This window comes from Vombatus ursinus, unplaced genomic scaffold, assembly GCF_900497805.2.
Source record: "Vombatus ursinus unplaced genomic scaffold, bare-nosed wombat genome assembly UNPS02011591.1, whole genome shotgun sequence".
In the NCBI taxonomy this organism is placed as follows: Eukaryota; Metazoa; Chordata; class Mammalia; order Diprotodontia; family Vombatidae; genus Vombatus; species Vombatus ursinus.
The window spans coordinates 3,963,256-3,982,645 of NW_020951369.1; the positions used below are offsets into that span (position 1 = coordinate 3,963,256).

Below are 19,390 nucleotides of genomic sequence, written 5' to 3' on the forward strand. Positions count from 1 at the left end.
TAGATAGATAGATAGATAGATAGATAGATAGATAGATAGATAGATAGATAGATAGATAGATAGATAAATACATAGATACATAGATACATAGATACATAGATAGATAGGAAATAAACATTTATTAAGTGCCTACTATGTGCCAGGTACTATGCTAAATGAGGATACAAAAAGAGGCAAGACAGTACCAACCCTCAAGAAGCTAACAATCTTTTTTTTTTTTAGGAGCTAACAATCTAAAGATAGATGGGGGGTGAGGGGGGAGGGAGAGGGAGAAGGAAAGGAAGAGAGAGAGAGAAAAAGACTTTACTAAGTGCTTACCATCGTCCAGTTATTATGCCAAGTGCTAGGGACATGACACACAAACAGGAGCTATAAAAATGGGAAGGGAAAGATGGAGAGAGCAAAGTTTGCCGATGATGACTGGGAAATGAGCTAGAAAGCTAGCCCTATGCAAGACAGAATAAAAATCTATGTATCAGAACCCAGAGGAGTTGAAAGGGTGTATGTAGTTCAAAGTACTGGAAAGCTGTAGGTGGAGATGATGCTGGGAAGTGTTTATCTAGTCTGCCTTCCACTCAGAATCAGACTCAACCTGTTCCTTCTGTTGAGAAATCTTTTTTTTTTTAACTTGTGTTCTGTCTTTTCCTGGGGATTCCTGGTGAAGAGGACTCTGTCCAGCAGAAGTCTGTTAAGATCCTGTTAAATCCTCTTATTTTTCCTTAACAAGGTATGAATCTCTTGGCAAAGATCCTAAGGTGTGAACTCACTTTGCTCTAGAAGTTCCCCTTGCCCTTTTAGCACTATATTGAGGTTGACTGCGTAAGGGAGCCTGTCCAATGGAGCCCATCCTCAGAGCCCACAATATACTCTGCTCTGCTCTGTCTGCTGACAGGCCATGTGGAAGAGCTGGGGAGCCTGCTTCAGAAAGGTGTGAGGGTAGAAAATGGAAGGACTCTGCTTACCACTTGTGAAAGAGGAACCTTTATAATGGGCTGCTGAACTAGAACTGAGAATGTCTTCAAAGGTCATGAGCCAAACAGGAAATTTTCTCTTTCCTTTTCCTGGCAATTTCAGTAAGGAGGATAAAGTTGCTGTGGGCTTCTGAGGGGGACAGGTCAAAAGCTCCTTCTCATCCAGATGTAGGATAAAATAAATGTTCATGACCCTACTGTTGCTGAGATATAGTAACAGTGGCAGCCTACTGCCAGTGCCCATCTCCCTGCTCATGCCAACATGGGACTCTATGTCTTTGTTCTTTGTGTCATTGCATTTGTTCATTCCTGATTTTAGATTAAGGAGTAATGGAGCTTCAAAAGGTCAGAATAATGAGCATTTGAAGTATGGCAGTTGAAGTCTATGATGAATTTGCTAGAGGCCAAGTATGAATGAGACAGTAGCAGAGGCCCTGAAGAGTGTTGCTTGACTTATCCCAGTGATAGCTAAGATTCAGCTCATTCAGAGGCTATGATGCATTTGTAGTGAATTTTGTGAGGCAAATTCTTCGTTAGTAATTGCTGTAAGGTTGAGACTCACTCTTCCCAGGGATTTACTGAGACAGATGCAAGAGTGTGACATCACCACCACCTCCCATCCCTCCCCTCCAGTGCATGGGGAAATGGTTTAAAACTTCTATTTTTGCTATATCATCTCAGTAAATATCTCTTTGTAAAAAGATAATTCATGTTAATTGGTTAAATGAAATTGGTACATGCATCAATGGTTATAAATACCTGGGTGAAGACTCCAGAAATACCATGAGGCTCAAACCTAGAGCATTAGACAAAGACATCGTGAATGAGCCCTTAGATGTACCCCTTGAACCTCAAGGCGAAGATATAGCCTCGCTTCTGGGTCTAACTTATCTGTAAGAGTAGGAATTAGAATAAGGGTCTTTAGACTTTGCCTTTTAAAGGGAGAGGAACAGAAAGGAAAGGGATAGGGGCTGTATATAAAGAAGTAGACTTGCTTCCCTACAGGGGAAGCCTGGTCACTGCTGAGGCACTCTCGGGAACCACAAAGCCCAGAATGGGCAGAACTCAAGGTGGTCAGTCATAGCACTTTTTCTCCAGGTGAGACCACCACTTAAAATATCTTCCTTTCAACCACAGAGGAAGATTTTTCAAATATTATCCCTGATTAATCTTGATTAAGCTTGGCTTATCCCAAGAACTGGTTTGCCTTTCAAAAAATAAATTAAAAAAAAACCCCTCTAAGCATAATTACTTCATATTCTACTTCAATAATACCAAACCCTGGCTTTCTCTCTATGCCTGTCTTTTATAGATAACAGTGTTATCCTTTGTATGAGTGAAAATGATGTTTCTAAAAGTATAGCAATGATATACTATGCTATTTTTTCAACAGTATTGATGGACTTGTTTATTTATCAACATCCACTTCTCTGATTCCCAGAATATGTACATTAAAATTCAACTGTTGGGAACAATATCCTATATTATCACTAGTACCCCTTCCCTACCAGGTGAGTTAGGCTAGTTTTTCCTTAAAATGTACTGAAACCATCTTCAAGACTTGAATGGCTCAGGGAAATAAAGCCTCAGGCTATTGACATCACTTCCTGAACTCCACAGTACAAAGCAGGAGGTCTGGGTGCAATCTGCTTCTTGGCTAGCAGACCATGATGGACTACTCAGGCACTGGGTGAATCAATTTGAAGTGTTCTCAGTACATACTCTTTTAGAATGCCCTTCTCCTGTTATGGCTAAATAAATAAATCTCCTTTTGTTAACTGCTGAATGACCTACAAGTGTCTCATTTCATTCCAAGGTCAAACAAACTACTATGGGACTGGCTTGAGTCAAGCCCAGTGTAGAACACCAATAAGCATAGATGAAGCACCTACTTTGTGCAGTATACTGCCCTATGTGTTAGGGGAGATAAAAAAAAGTTTGAATAAGACAGTCTCTGCCATCATTAAGTTTACATTTATCAAAAAAATGTCACAAACATACATTAGACAGATGGCTGACTATAGTTAGGGCTTTAGACTATGTATGGCTAGAGAAAAGAACAAACCCACAGCACTGGCAACATCTGCATTGTAGGGCCGTCAGTTGCCCTTTGGGGACCCTACTTGCAAGAACATGTTGGGGTTAGAAGAATAAGCTCAGGGGATTGCTATACTTTTTTTCTGTCAGGATTTCCTACCTTCAGAGCAGTTAAAGTGTTCTCTCACCCCACCAAACATACAAACTTCTTCCCCTTAGATGACCTTTATGGCTATGGTAGGTGTGACAGGCACCAGTAAGTAAAATCCTTGCCTTCTCCTTTTCATTTTGTATGGTATACAGTAGCACAATCATGTCATCTGCCTCACAGAGAGGGATTCGCTAGAACTAGCTCACACCAGCTCCTGAGAGCCCACTGTTAAATTTTCATTTGAGCAACACTACCAATCAGGGCTTGATTTCATCATTTTATTGATCGACTAGACTCAGGGAAGTGATGGAGAAAATATCCATAATGGAGATTATACTTTAAAGGGTGTTGATTTCCCCTGTTTTTCCCCAGAGAGCTGGTTATTAAACATTTACCAGCAGATCCCTGGCCCAGATCTTACTACATTATTCTACTACCTCTCCCTTACCCACTCTTCTTCCATACTTCCCCGTTTCTGTTACCCAGGTTCACAACCTCGTTGTCATTACTGAATCCTCTCTTTCAGTCACCAAAAGCAGTTGCCAGTTCCTTCCTCTTCTACCTTTACCACAGCTCTCCCAAAAGACCCCTCCACTCACATAGCCACCGCCTGAATTCAGGTCTCATCCCTTCTTGCCTGGGCTATTACAATGGCCGTCTAATTGGTCTGAGTGTTTCCACACTCCAATCCATATTCCACACAGTTGCCAAAAGGATTTTGCTGAAGCACAGGTCAGATGATGTCACCCTCTTACACAATAAACCTTACGGGTACCTTATTGACTTTGAGGTCAAATACAAAATCCACTGTATGTCTTTTAAAGGGGCAACTGGGTGGCACAGTGGATAGAGTGCTGGGCCTAGAGTCAGGAAGACTCATCTTCCCGAGTTCAAATCTAACCTCAGACACTTACTAGTTGTGTAACCATAAGCAAGTGACTTAACCCTGTTTGCCTCAGTTTCTGTAAAATGAGCTGGAGAAGGAAATGGCAAACCACTCCAGTATCTCTGCCAAGAAAACTCCAGATGGGGTCATGAAGACATAGTCATGACTGAACTACAACAATGTCTTTTAAAGTCCTTCACATCCTTACCACAACCTACTTTTTGAGTTTTATTATATATTACTCCCCTTCTTGAATCTGCATTCTAATAAAACTGGCCTCTTTGCTGCCCCTCACATACATACAGAAACACAGAAGAAGCCATGGAGAGTCATTCCTGGGGCTGTCCACTTCTCTCAGAAACCTTTAGTCTGTTTCACACATTATTAGCTGGTAACAATTGGAAAGTATGCTGTAAATTATCTGTACTATTCCAGCCTTTGGTTAGCTAATGAGCTCTGTCACAAATTAAGGTTTGCCTGTGTTCCAGAACAACTTTTCAAATTCTTCTAGAGATTCATACTTTGCTATCATTTATTACTCCATACAAGCTAAAAAAAAAAAGCTAACTTCATATAGCACTTTAAAAATACAAAGTCCTTTTTATATATTCTCAAGTCCCAACTAAAATCTCATCTTCTACAAGAAGCCCTTCTCAATCCTCTTTAATGCTAGTGCCTTCCCTCTATTGATTATCTATAATTTATCCCATATATATCTTGTTTGCACATGGTTGTTTGTATATTGTCTCTTTAATTAGACAGTGAGCTCCTTGAGAGCGAGTTTTTTTTTTTAAACTTTTTTTTGTATCCCTAGCACTTAGTGCAGTGTGTGGCATATATAGGTTCCTTTTTTGGGAGTAGGCAATGGGGTAAGTGATTCGACCAGGGCCAAACAACTAATAAATATCTGAGGCCAAATTTGAACTCAAGTCCTCCTGACTCCAGGAGCAGTGCTCTATCCACTGTGCCACCTAGCTGCCCATATATAGGTTCTTGTTAACATGATCCCAAGGGTGTGCTAGAGCCTGCTGGAAGAGGATCATGACAGCCAATTGTTAAATTTTCAATATGAGCACTTATAGCTTGGAAATCAGCAAATTCTACAAATTAGGACTTGATTTGCTATTTTGTTGATTGTTTAGACTTAAGGAAAGTGATAGAAAAAACGTTAATAATGCATATTAAGTTTAAAAGTTTAATGGACACTTTTTTTTAAGACAGACTGTTGCTAAATATTTACCAGCATATCCCTGCTTGATCCCCATAACATCTCTGTGAGGATGGTGCTATTACTATTTTACAGATGAGAAAACTGAGGCTGAGAAAAGTTAAGTGAGATAGACGGAAAGAAAACATTAATAATAAAACCTCCATCAGATTTTATTTTTTCACATTTAACACAGAAAGTAAGCAAATTATCTTGGTTGTTTTATCACCTAGTTATCTTCCCCAAAGATCATTTCTTTGCTATAGCTATGGTTTTAACAGAACTGCCTTAATGCAAAGTGCCTTACCTTTGTTATCTCCAATTACATATAAAATATAGTATATTACATATAATATGGTACATATATATTATGTATTATATATAAATATATTGTACTATATAGAATTATTATATAATATATAAATATATTACATATAATTATTACGTTATAATTTTCTATTATATTGTGTTACATTTAATTCTTTCTATATGTGTGCATATATGGGCGTGTGTATACATATATATATAATATATATCTTGTTTGTATAGTTATTTTCATATTGTATTCCCACATTCAGCTTTGAGTTCCTTGAGAGCAGGAGCTGTTTTTTGCCTTTCTTTGTATCACCAACACTTAGCACAGTGCCTGGCATATAGTAGGAGCTTACTAATACTTGTTGACTTGACTTCTTTGTTGGATATGTATTATGTACATGGATTATGTCTGCTCCTCACCTAGGTGGCACAGTGGATAGAGTGCTGAGTCTGAAGTCCAGGAGACCTGAGTTCAGCTCAAATTTGGCCTCAAACACTAGCTATGTGATTCTGGGTAAATCACTTAACCTGTTTGCCTCAGCTTCCTCAATTATAAAATGGAGATAATAATAGTACCTACCTCACAAAGTTATTGTGAGGATCAGATGACATAATTTTTGTAAAATGTGCTTAGCACAAAACTTTGCACACAGGAGGTGTTATTAGGCTTAATTTCCTTCCCTTCACCTCCCTTCTCTTACACATAAACATTTGGGGATAGTTTTGGTTGTATTTCTTGATATGATCTTCAGTTCCTTCCATCTCTAATATTCTATTGAATATGTGCAAAACCCATCTCTTGATAAATCTGATTCCAAAACCCTCCTGTTTGCCAAGCATTTATCAACTACCTATCCTGTTTCTAGTAAGTTTCTTATCCCTTGAGAGAGCTTTATAAATGTTGAAAAGAGTTAAATTACATAATGCCCTAGAGAAAGATGGTAGAGATAAATACTGTCTGCTTACCAGACAGCTCTTACATAGAATAAAAGGTTTGCAACACCCTCTCAGAGCCACACTCACACTCCCTGAGAACAAGGAAACAAATTCAGGCCTTGGCTTGAAAAATCTGGTTTGCCCTTGTGAATGATGTCTTTGGAAGGTTGCTCAAGTAACGATTCCAAGGAAAGATTCAGAACCACAAAAGTACATTTAAAATATAGTTTAAAAAACAATTTAAATAATATTTTAAATAAGATAGAAAGTTTAGTTAAAAAAAAAAAAGACCTGCAGTGAATGCTTTGTTAAGCTAATCATCCCCTGTTCTATACTTTCTAAATTCAGGTTCTCTAAGATATCTTAAAGTGAACCCCAACAGTAAATGTTTCCTGAAAACCTGAAGTGGATGCTTTCCTAGTCACCAGTGTCAGCCTTAGGAAGCAGCTAGAGATAGGAAAAGGGACAGTATTCCTCTTTCCATAAGTCCCTAAGAGAGCTAGATGGCTCACTATATAGAGGGCTGGACCTGCAGTTAAGGAAGACCTAAGTTCAAATATGGCCTCAGACATTTACTAGCTATGTGACCCTGGGCAAGTCACTTAACTTCTGTTTGCCTTAATCCACTGGAGAAGGAAATGGCAAAACACTCCAATATCTTTGCCAAAAAACCCGATGGACAGTAATGGACCATGGAGTCACAAAGAATCAGAGATGATCAAACAACAACAAGAAATGTAACGGAATTAGAGAAAGAGACCAACATGCATTTTCAATGCCTGCTCTAATACTTCCTCCCTATGTGACTTCTCTGGACATCAGTTTCCTCACCTATAAAATGAAGGAGTTGGACTAAATGGTCTCTTAGGTCCCTTCCAGCTGTAAATCTATGATCTGGCGGATCTATGAATCTATTTATCCATGATATTTTAATGACCTGCATCCTAATACTGGACTATCTGCTTTGCGGTTTGCAAATGTTTGTTTTTTTTAACTGTTGCTGCTAAAAACCTAAATTTTTGGATCAAAAATATTCTCCTCGATGAATGACTTTAATGGATAGTAAAGATCATCTCCTCCCAGAGCTCTCCTAGAACAACCATCTTCATTGATCTTACCCTCCTGTAATTACCCCCTGTAATGCTCACTGGGCAGTACTTTTCAACAAGGAATGTTCCGGTGCCTTTTTAAAAAGAGCTCAAGCAGGGAATGAGTTTGACTGACAAAAGAACCACATTTTGCACAGTAGCTGTCTGCTCTATTACATTTTCAGAATGTTTCTGACTGTCTCAACATGTTCTGACATTTTCTATTAGAATCTTCCTCTAGCTTAAAAAGAGAACTCAGCTTACTTTGAAGTGGCTCCTGATGAGAAGGACAAATGTTCTGTTCTACTTAAGGCCACTAGCTAAAGAGCACTGGATATTTAAGTCATTGACAGACACGCTATTTTAACAGCCATGACATAAGCCAAGAACCAGCCTGCCAAAAGCTATTGCTCAAAGATCCATCTTTGGGTCAGCAAAGCATTAGAAGACAGAGTTATTATCTCAGTTCCTTTGGCTACCAGTTAATTCCTAGCACTACTTGAAAATGACAGTGATTTGAAACAAAAAAAAATTGTTAACTTTCTTGCTGAATCACACTCATCTACCATCTCATAGGGTCATGGATTTAGAGCTGGAAGGGATCTTGGGGGTCATCTAGTCTAAATCCCTCATTTTACAGATGAGGAAACCAAGCCCTAGAGAGGTGAACGACTCATGTAAAGTGCTAAGTAGTCAGTTGAAGATATGGGATTCAAATACAGGTCCTCTGAGTTTAAATCTAGTATTCTTTCCACTGTATGAAAGCTTTATGTTAGTTTCAGTCTCTGTTACTATATGAATAATTCTTAACAAATCATTCAACTCTGGAAATATTTTGGAAATATTTCAAGGGGTCCTACTGCTGTCCCATTTAAATGCTCCAAGTTTATATCTGTATTGTACTTTGATGGCTGTGAAAGCTGTACTGTGTTCAATCAGCATGAATGAATGATTTTACATATATATGTATGTGTGTGTATATATATGTATATATATGTTATTTATATACACATACATATTTGTGTCTAATCTCTGGGGCGGGGAGAGGGAAGAAAAAAGAAGTTGACATAATAACTTTATTATATATGTAGAAGGAATAGAAAGTTGTACATAATAGATTTGCAGTTTCATGTACAACCATTTTTGTTATGTTATAGAAATGCTTATTATATTTCATAAATTAAAAATAAAATTAAAATTAAAAAAATAAAAGATATGGAAACCATCAAGATTTGATTAACTCTGGGAAACAAAGTTTCATGCTCACAACATCTACTCTTGGTCATCCAGTACATGGGAATAAAGTGACTACCAGCAGGGAAAAAAATCAGTAGAGCTGATTTTTAGAAATATTGAGGTTCATGTTCCAATTGTACTATTTCCTTCTTGTTTGACCTTGGGAATATCTCATTAGCTCTCTCATCCTCTATTTCCTCATCTTTAAAATGAAGGGGTTGGACTTGATGACCTCTGAGATGACTTACAGGTTTAAATTCTGCGATATAGTACTGAATACTGGTAGGACTGACAACCTTCAGATATAATCATTCCAATAAATGAAGCTTTATTGAAAAAAAAAAAAGGTATAGGGAATTGTGTTAATTAGCCAGGTCTAAATACCAGTTGCACAAGTCAAACTGCTTTACAGATGTAAAAACTCAGACAATGATTGGAAGGCCATCAGAATCATAATGTAAACACTCAGAGAATATGCCAAACAGGGCTGCCTTTTCCCCAGAAGGTACAGAGAACACTAAATCAATAAAAAATCAATGGTATTTCCTCCTTTATTAGTTGTTTCTAAGTGAGTAGGTATGGAAACATATTTAAACAAGAGTTCTCTTTTCTGGTTTAGATGTCAGGAACTGGCAATGTTTCTTGGCAATAAACCAAAAGGTTCAGCATTCAACTTATTAAGAGTTTAATGTGCCAGCTTGACATTCACAGAGTATATTGCCCAGGAGCCAATTACAACAGCACACTGAGAAGGAAGATGGCACATGATATGTCCAAAGTACATGTTGGATGTGATCTTATTTTCAATATTGATGAATGCCTGTTACAAAGAGAATTCCTGTGTAATAGAAAGATTCCAAGGCCTAGTTAACGGCCCAGTTATCTCAAGTCAAATTAAATATATGTGTTAAATGTTGTAATGAAAATAAAACAAAAACAATAAAGCAAAAACACCAAGAAGTAAGCTACAAATCTAAGTGAAGAATAAATTCAACTGACCAGACAGATTCCAGTGTAGACTTTCTTAAAATGATGATAACAAATGTGCCACAATGGATAGAGTGCCAGGCCTGGAGTCAGGAAGATTCAACTTCCTGAGCTCAAATTGGGCCTCAGACATTTACTAGCTGTGCGACCCCGGGCAAGTCACTTAACCCTGTTTGCCTCAGTTTCCTCATCTGTCAAATGAGCTGGAGAAAGAAATGGCAAATCACTCTAATACCTTTGCCAAGAAAACCTCAAATGGGGTCACAAAGAGTTGAACATAACTGAGAAATGAATGAACAACAACAGAGCCAGGAATGATATTATCACAGCACAGCATAAAATTCAGCCCATCTCTTTAAGTTTGTTGCGTGAACCCTTTACTATTAACACTGTCAATTAAAAAAAATTTAATAAATGCCCTATTCACATGTTTTTCTCTTTTACTAGGTATTTGGAATTGAGAGAAAACCTTCAGGAAATATTATACATGGCTTTCTTAACCCCAAATAACCATTATTATAAGCATCCTTTGAATTTTCCACTAGAACAGAGGTTCTTAATTTTTTTCTATGTCATGGGCCTCCTTTGGCAATCTAGTTAGACCTACGGACCATTTCTCAGAATAATGTTTTTAAATGCGTAAAATAAAGTACCTAGGATTATAAAATAAATCAATTCTGAAATAGTTAACAGAATTTAAAAAACAAACAAGTTCACCAACCCCAGATTAAGAATCCCTGTGCTAGTAAAAGCAAATTAAGTCTCCTTTTTTGTTTTCTTCTGTTTACTAAAAGTAGTTGAGGAAAGCTTCATGACTGTCTCACCAGACTGAGAGGGTATACATACCCAGATAAAATCAAGGGTGGCATGTGTGTCCTTTGCCTGGCTTGCTGCCTTTTGAGAGGTCAGTCACACTCTTGCACTGGGCAGAAGTTCCTCTCCCCTTGTCTGCCATGTACTTTGCTTGTGGGTGTTGGAACATGAAATGTAACAAGCTGATAGAAGGAACGCGTGGATTGCTACTAAAAACTAAATTTTGTGAGTAGCAAAAAATTTGACCCTCTAATGACCCCAACCATTTCTTGACCAGTAGAAAGAGTAGGAACCGCTTTCATTTATACTTTGTTCATTTTAAATTAAGTATAATTTGACAATGGCTATAGTTTACATGGTCTATGAAAAATGCATTTGCTAAATAAATGGTACTTCAGAAGGGATGTTAAACTATTTGGTAGAATAAGCTATTTGGGAGAATAAGCTATTCTCAAAATCCTTTAGAAATATTCAATTACTGAAAATATAACTTAATATAGACAGAGGCCAACTCTGCTTGGGGTGATACTTTCATAGGCTTTACCTTCAATAAATATCTGTTTAACTCTTACTTGGCATAGAGCAAGTTTGCCTCAGTTTCCTAATCTGTAAAATGAGCTGGAGAAGGAAATGGCAAACCATTCCAGTATCTTTGCCAAGAAAACCCCGAATGGGGTCATGAAAACAAGACACGACTGAAAAAAATGACCTGACCTAACAACAACAATAAAAGGTATAGAGCATTCTGCTTGGTGCTAAAGAAGTTCACTTCAATGCATTGATAAAATACCCTTCTAAATGTTCTCCCTGTATGCAGGCATCTCCTCTCTTCAATCCACCTTCTGCACAGATGTTAAAGGAATATTTCTCAAGAACAGGTATGACTGTGTCCCTCCCTTGTTCAAGAAACTTTAATGGCTCCCTAAGCATTAAATACAAGTACCTCTGGTATTTAAAGACCTTCACACCTTGGCTCAAGACTCTCTAGGCTGATTATATAAGACTACATCTTATGCTCCATACATTTCAGCTAAACTGACCTACCTATAGTTCCCCATTCATAACATTCCTCTCCCACCACCCTGACTTTTCCACATATGCCCCATAGCTAAAATATTCTCATTTCACCTCTGTTTCCTCAAATGTAAAGTGAGGATAATAATAGCATTTACCTCGTTAGGGTTGTTGTGAGGATCAAATAAGATAATATGATAATATTTGTAAAGCACTTAACTTTACTTGGCACAGAGCCCATGTGATATAAATGCTTGTCCTCTTCTCCTTCCCCTTCTCACTCCTTATGTCTATCTTTTAAAGTTCCTATCTCTCTTTTGGGCAGCTAGGTGTTACCTAGACCACCAGGCCTGGAGTCAGGAAGACCTGAGTTCAAATCTGGCCTCACTGACCTCAGGCAAGTCACTTACCTCAGTTTGCCTCAGTTTCCTCATCTGTAAAATGAGCTGGAGAAGGAAATGGCGAACCACTCCAGGATCTCTGCCAAGAAAACCCCAAATGGGATGGCAGAGAGTTTCACAGGACTGAAACTAAGCTCAAGTATCATCCCCTTCAAGACATCTTTCTTGGTTGCTGCAGTTGCTAATTCCACCCCCTCCCATTCTTTGAAATTATTTAATATTAATTTTTCATATGTCATATTATAGGCAGCTAGGTGGTACAATGTTTAGACTGTTGAGTCTAGAGTCAGGAAGACTTGAGTTTAAATATAACTTCAGATATCTCCTAGCTGTGTGACCCAGGACAAGTCACTTAATCCTTGCTTGCCTCAGTTTCCTCTTCTGTAAAATGGGGATAATAATAGTCGTTGTTATTGTAAGGATCAAATGAGATAATAATTGTAAATCTTAGCACAGTGCCTGACACATAGTAAGCACTATGTCAATGTTAACTATTATTATTATTACCTATCTATATACATGTTGAATCCCTCCCTCCCCACAAATATAATCTCCTTAAGGGAAGGCACTGTCTCATTTTTTGTTTGTACTGCCAGCACCAAGAACATTACTTAGCATTTTTGTCGTTATTGTTGTTCAGGTGTTTTTCAGTTGTGTCTGACTGTGAGTGAACCTATTTGTGGTTTTCTTGGCAGAGAGACTGGAGTGGTTTGTCATGTGCTTCTCCAGCTCATTTGACAGATAAGGAAACAGAGGCAAACACGTTGAAGTGACTTGCCTAGGGTCACACAGCTAGTAAATGTCTGAGGTCACATTTGAAATCAGGTCTTCCTGACTCCAGGTCCAGCACTCTACTGTGCTCCTATCCATAGCTTCATATTAATCGTCCAAAAATCTATTAAGTGTATTGGAAAACTTCCACTAGATTCATGTTTCACATATTGTTAATACCAGGTAAACATGAAAGGTGTATTACTCCACATTCTTCATATACAGACCAACTCAACTCCTTTTCTGATCAAATTTTTAATTTAGGGAAATATATTACTGTCTTCTGTTAGCTTTATTTCTTTTGGAAAAAAATTGTTATTATTCCAACGAAACATGAAGATTTCCATATACAAAGAAAGATTGCTTATGAAAATGCAAATTATTGCTCCATCCAGTCCATCCCCTGGGCACTCTGCTAAGACAGAGATACAAGTCCTAAGTCCTAGAGATACAAAGGCAAAAAGCATGGTCCCTCACCTTAAGGAACTCACATTCTAATGTGTGTGATAACATGCAAACTACAAAGTACATACAAGATATATACAATGTAAACAGGAGGTATTTTGAAAGGAAAGAAACTAATAGTAAAAGGGAGGTGGGAGGGGAGAGGAGAGACCAGGAAAGATTCACTTGCAGAAAATGAGATTAGAATTGGGTCTTAAATAAAGCCAGGTGGAGGTGAGGAGGGAGACAGCTTTCTAGGCTTTCAAGACAGCCAGAGCAAATGCTGGTGTTTGGAAAAGGAGTGTCTTGTGGGAGGCAGAACCAGAAGGCCAGCGTCATTGCGGGGGAGTAAAGTGTAAGAAGACTAGAAAGGTAGGAAAGGGTAGATTGCCTCTCTCTCTCTTTCTCTTTCTCTCCCTAAACTCCTCCCCTCCTTTCCATCCCCCCTTCCCTTTTCCCTCATCCCCTTCCTCTATCTCTCATTGTGTTTCCTCTTCACATATGCTTATTCACACAATTTCTTTTTGGGGGGAAGTTCTTTAGTATTTCTCCATTATATATAATTCTGGCTCTTGGTTTTGGATATATTATTTACTAAATTAAGGAATGGTACATTTATTCCTATAATTTTTAATAATTTACATGGAAATTAGTGTTTGACTTTAAAAATTCTGCCTCTGTTGATATATACATTTTGTTTTTATTAATACGATGTACTATATTTTTTGTTTTATTAATATTGAAAAAACCCTCTATTCCTGGTATAAATCCAACCTCATCATAGTATATAATCTTTCTGATATATCACATTAGCCTCTGCTAATATTTTATGCAATATTTTTCTGTCAATATTCATAAGTGATATTAGTATATAATCTTTTCCTGCTTTGTCTCTCCTTGGGTTAGGTACCAAGGCCATATCTGTATGTGATATATATATATATACATAGATGGAATTTTGGAGAATCCCTTCTTTTCCTAATTTTACAAATGGTATATATAATATTGGAATTAATTGTTCTTTTAATGTTTAATAGGATATACTTATAAATTGATCTGGTCCTGGATTTTTAAAAAGCATTTCTTTATGTCTTATCAATTTATTTTTCTGGGTTTGTGTTATTTAAATACTTCATGTATTCTTCTGTTAAAATGAAAATGAGTATTTTATATTTCAATGAATATTTACCCATTTCATCTAAATTATAAGATTTGTTGGCATCTAATGGGACAAAATAAATTCTAATAATTTCCTTTATTTCTTTTTCATTTATTGTGAATTATTTTTTATTTTTAATATTAGAAATTTGGTTTTCCCATCTCTTTCTTAAAAATCGATTAGCTAAAAGTTTAGTATTTTTATTAGCTTTTTAAAAAATCTTCTAGTTTTAACAACTCATTTTTGCTTTGTTAGTCTTTTTTTGATTTTTCAGAATTTCTCATTGGTGTTGTTATATAACTGAGGTTTTTTATTTGTTGAAGTTTTAGTGTTTTTTCAGTTTATGTTTTATTCATTCATTTGTTTTTTTCTCTCTTTTGTTGATGAATGTGTTTTGAAATATATATACTTTCTTTTCGTGAGTTCTTTGGCTATATCTCAAAGGTTTTGGTGTATTTTCTTATTGGTATCATTTTGATTGATAAAAAGTATCTAAAGTTTCTATTATTTTATCTTTGTCCCATCTATTCCTTAGGATTGTAGCATATACTTTACAATTAAGTTTGAATCTTTTCTTCAAAGGGACTTTACTGACTATATTTTTATTGAATTTCAACAGTAAAGAATGTACTTTTCTGTTTTTCAGCATTTGTTTATGAGCTTTTTATGCCTTAATAAATAGTTAATTTTTGTAAAGGTGTCATGCACAGCTAAGAAATATGTATACTCTTTCCAATTCCTATTCAGTAATCACTAGAAGTCTATCACATCTATCACTTTTAAAATTCTATTCAGGTCCTTATATTCTTTCTTGTTTATACTTTAGTTAGATTTTTCAGGTCTGACAAGGAGTACATTGAGGTCCTCAAATGTTAGAGTTTTGCTGTTTAGTTCTACATGTAATTCAATTACAATTTCATTTAAATACTTCAATGCTATGCAATTTAGTGCATATAAATTAAATATTGATATTATTTTACTATCTATGGTACTTTTAGGGGGCAGTTAGGTGGTAGAGTGGATAGGATGCCCCACCTAGAGTCAAGAAGACTCATCTTTCTGAGTTAAAATCTGGCCTTAGATACTTACTGGCTGTGTGACCCTGGGCAAGTCATTTAACCCTATTTGCCTCAGTCCCTTATCTGTAAAATGAGTTGGAGAAAAAAATGGCAAACCATTCCAGTATCTTTGCCAAGAAAATCCAAATGGGGTCCCAATGAGTCTGACATGACTGAAACAACTGAACAAAAACAAAATGGTACCTTTAAACCTAATGTAGTCCTTCAAAAAAAGAAATCTTTTAACCATGTCAGTTTGTACTATTTCCTTGTCCAGAATCATGATTGCCACTTTGCTTTCTCAGTTCACCTGAGGTATAAGATTTTGTACTCCAGTCCTATATTTTAACTCCATGTGAATCATTGTATTTCCAGCATGTTTCTTGTAAAACAACATAGTGTTGGGTTTTGCTTTATAATCCAATTTACAATCCTCTTCTAGTGAATCCAAACCACTCACATTCATGTTTAATATTGTTTATTATATATACTTCCCTCATCCTATTCTTATTAATTTTTCCTTTCTTTGTTCCATATCCCCTTCTATAAAAAAAGACAGTGGTAAAAGGGGAACAATCAGTACTAGTGATGATCAGTGTTACTGATGATCAGTGCTAGTGATTTATAACTGGAATAATTTGCTCCTCTCTACTGCCCCTCCCCCTTCTCCTCACTCAGAACCAAATCATTGGCTTTTGCCATTTATTTTTACCTTTTTACAACCCACCCTCCTGAATAAAATTACTTAACATTTAAGAAGACTAGCCTGATTAGAGCAATCAGTAACTTTTGAGCAGTAATGAAAATTATTATCATTGTTAGAAGTAGTATGAATGCCAATTTGACTGGAAAGGTAGGTTAGAAGGCTTTAAATGCCAAATGGATGATCTGTATCTGATTCTGGAGGTAATACAGACCCTCTGTAGTTTATTGAGAAGGAGTGACCTGGTCAAACTGTATGAAAGATGGATGGGCAAAGATAAAACAGGATCACTAATTAGGAGACTTTTGCAATAGTGCAGATAAGAGAAAATGAGGGCTTAAACAAGTGTGATGGCCATTTCAGTACAGAGAAAGGGAAAGATGAGAGAGATATTACGAGAGTAGGATTAATAAAACTTGGCAACTGATAGGATAGTGGGGTGAAAGTGAGGAGTCAAGGATGATACAAATTTGGATGACTGAAAGGATGGTAATATTCTCAACAGAAATAGGAAAGTTTGATAAAGGGGCGAATTTGGGGGAAAAAAGGATAATGAACTCTGTTCTGAATATGTTGAGTCTGAGATGCCTTTGAGATATACAATTTGAAAGGTTCAGTAAGCAGTTGATAGTATTTGACTGGAGCTCAAGAGAGAAATGAAAGCTGAATACATAGATCTTATAGTCACCTGCATAAAGATGATAACTAAACCCATGGTAATTGATGATGTCACCATGACTATACATAGAAAAAGAAGAGGAGCCAGGATAAAGCCTTGGGCTATACCCTCAGTTAGCAGGATGTCATATTAATGATGATCCAACAAAGGAAAATGAGAAAACATTCAGAAAGACAGAAGAAGCCAGTGGAGAGAGTGTTACAGAAATCCAGAGAGGAGAGAGTATCTTGGAGAAAAGAGTGGTCAGCAGTGTCAAATACTACAAAGAGGTCAAGAAGAGAAAACTGAGAAAAAGCCATCAGATTTGGCAATTAAGAGATCATTGGTAACTTTGGGTGTAGAGCAGGATTGGACAGAAGAGATAAGGACAAGATTCTAGAAAAGAAAGAGGGAGGGTTCTGGCAGATATGGAACAGGCAAGAAGGCCAGTTAGTCCTGATAGGAACAATCAGATCATAAAGACTGAAAGGAAGCAGAACCTGTAGCCTAGGAGATCTAAGAAGATGGAAAAGAAATCAAAGGATAGGTCCAAGGAGGCATGCCATATCCAAAGTCAAGGAAAATTAGCAAAGATAGTCTCTAGCCCAGTACATTATATTCAGTAGATACGCAATACATTTTTATTGAATGAATAAATAAATAAATGGCACAAAGTAGGTCAGTGATAGGAGTTAGCAAACAAGACTTTGACCTCTGATTCTAGGTTGCTTTCTCTCCTGGTTTTATGCAAAGGGTCTCACAAGTATGTTTTTAGCTAGGTAGAATCAGAGGCCCTTAAGAATTACTACATCCCAATTCTAGCAATGAAAGGAGTTGGGGCCTTCTTGGGTGGGTGTTTTCATGGGTAGGTATGAACAGATTTGAAAGTCAATCAGGGGTGTTGTGTAGACTTAGTGAAATGGGAAATGGAAATCATAGATGGTTGGAGAAAGGAACAACATGATGAAAGCAGTGTTTAAGGAAGATTAACATAGTAGTGTATGTAGGATGGACTGGAGGTGGATCAGAAAGTTTAAAAAAGAAAAAAAGAAAAGTGGCCAGAGGCTAGAGAGGTCAGAAGTGAGGAATGCATTAAAAAGAAGTCAAAAGATGACTTAAATATGAAAGAATATTGTATATTGTAGGTGACTTGAGGGAATAAAAGACTGGAGAAAAGTAGAGTTCAAGAAGTGTTCAAGTATAGAATATGGTCTTGTACAGGGGGGAAGGGCAGTAAAAAGTTGTTCTCTCATTCCAATGAGAACTAGATAAGGAAAAGTGCATTTAAATAGAATTCAAGCTAAAAATATGAAGTGTAGTCTCTTGATTTAAGAATTACATTTGAATATGTTAATATAAGAATTTAGAGATTTTGTTTGTTTACCCCTTACAGGGATACTTTTCAAGAAAAATATCAGAGATAATTTGAAAACAGTCTTTCCTGGAAGCAGGAAGAGTGAATTTATGAATTCTTAAGGTCCACTCAGCCCTATACTATTAAGGATTTTCTGAAGAACGCAGTGGCAAAATTTGGTCCAAAGATAGGGAAGGCAGTCCATATCCTACCTACCAGGCTAAGAATAATGCCAGAGCCATTAAAAGAGAATGTGTAAGAGAAATAACAACTCTAATACCATAATTGGAGTAGAAGGGGGAGGAGTTGATAATATATAAGAGTGATTTAAAGCAAGCATTTTGAATTTTGAAAGTCACTGGAATTACCACTCATTTATTAGCTAAGTTAGAATATTTTAACAGTTTATAATAGCACAAAAGCACATCAAAATAATAATAGCTGACATTTAAATAGTCCTTTAAGGTTTACAAAACCCTTTTAAAAATCATATTTGGTTATATATTTATCATAACATTTACTAGGAAGGATACACATTTACAGTGTGTGTGTGTGTGTGTGTGTGTATAAACTATCTTTTCTCCTAAGTAGCCAAAACTAAAACCTTGGAGTCATCTTTGACTTATCCCTCTCTCCCATCATTACCAAATTCTATCAGTTTTCCTTCAAAAGACCTCACCTATCCATTCTTTCCTGTCTATTTTCATTACATTGTCCAGGTTCTCATCATCTCGCATCTGAATTACCTACTTCTTGAATTTTCTTGATGACCTTCCAGTCTCCTTTCCCCAGTAGAACTTACCAATCCATCATGTACCCTCTGTTAAACTAAACTTCCTTAAAACTGGTCTTCATCATGGCATATTCATTCAATTAGGGAGTAATTAGTAAGTACCAGGAGATACTGGGGTTGTGAAGAATGGTTTAGATTTCAATAAGTAGAGATCTTATTAATCTATTCTACTCAGAAACTTTGTTTCTTTTTATTTTTCTCTGCATCAAGCCCAAACTTCTCTGATTTTCTTTAAGCCCATCCATCATCTGGTTCCACTTATATCTCCAATATTCCTCTCTCACCTTCTGGCCTTTGTTATAGTTAAGCTGTTCTTCCCTTTCCCCAGTGAGTTCAGGTTGTCCCTTCACCTGTAACACTCTTCCTTCTCCCCTTAGCTTATTAAAATCTTACCCATCCTTCAAGACC

The 19,390-nt window shown here is 36.7% G+C and overlaps 1 protein-coding gene across 1 annotated transcript in view; it reads left to right on the forward strand.

The window, feature by feature from the left end:
* The window catches only part of UBE3A (ubiquitin protein ligase E3A), a 241,480-nt gene that overhangs the window by 74,037 nt on the left and 148,053 nt on the right, over positions 1-19,390 (forward strand). The window lies entirely within an intron of this gene.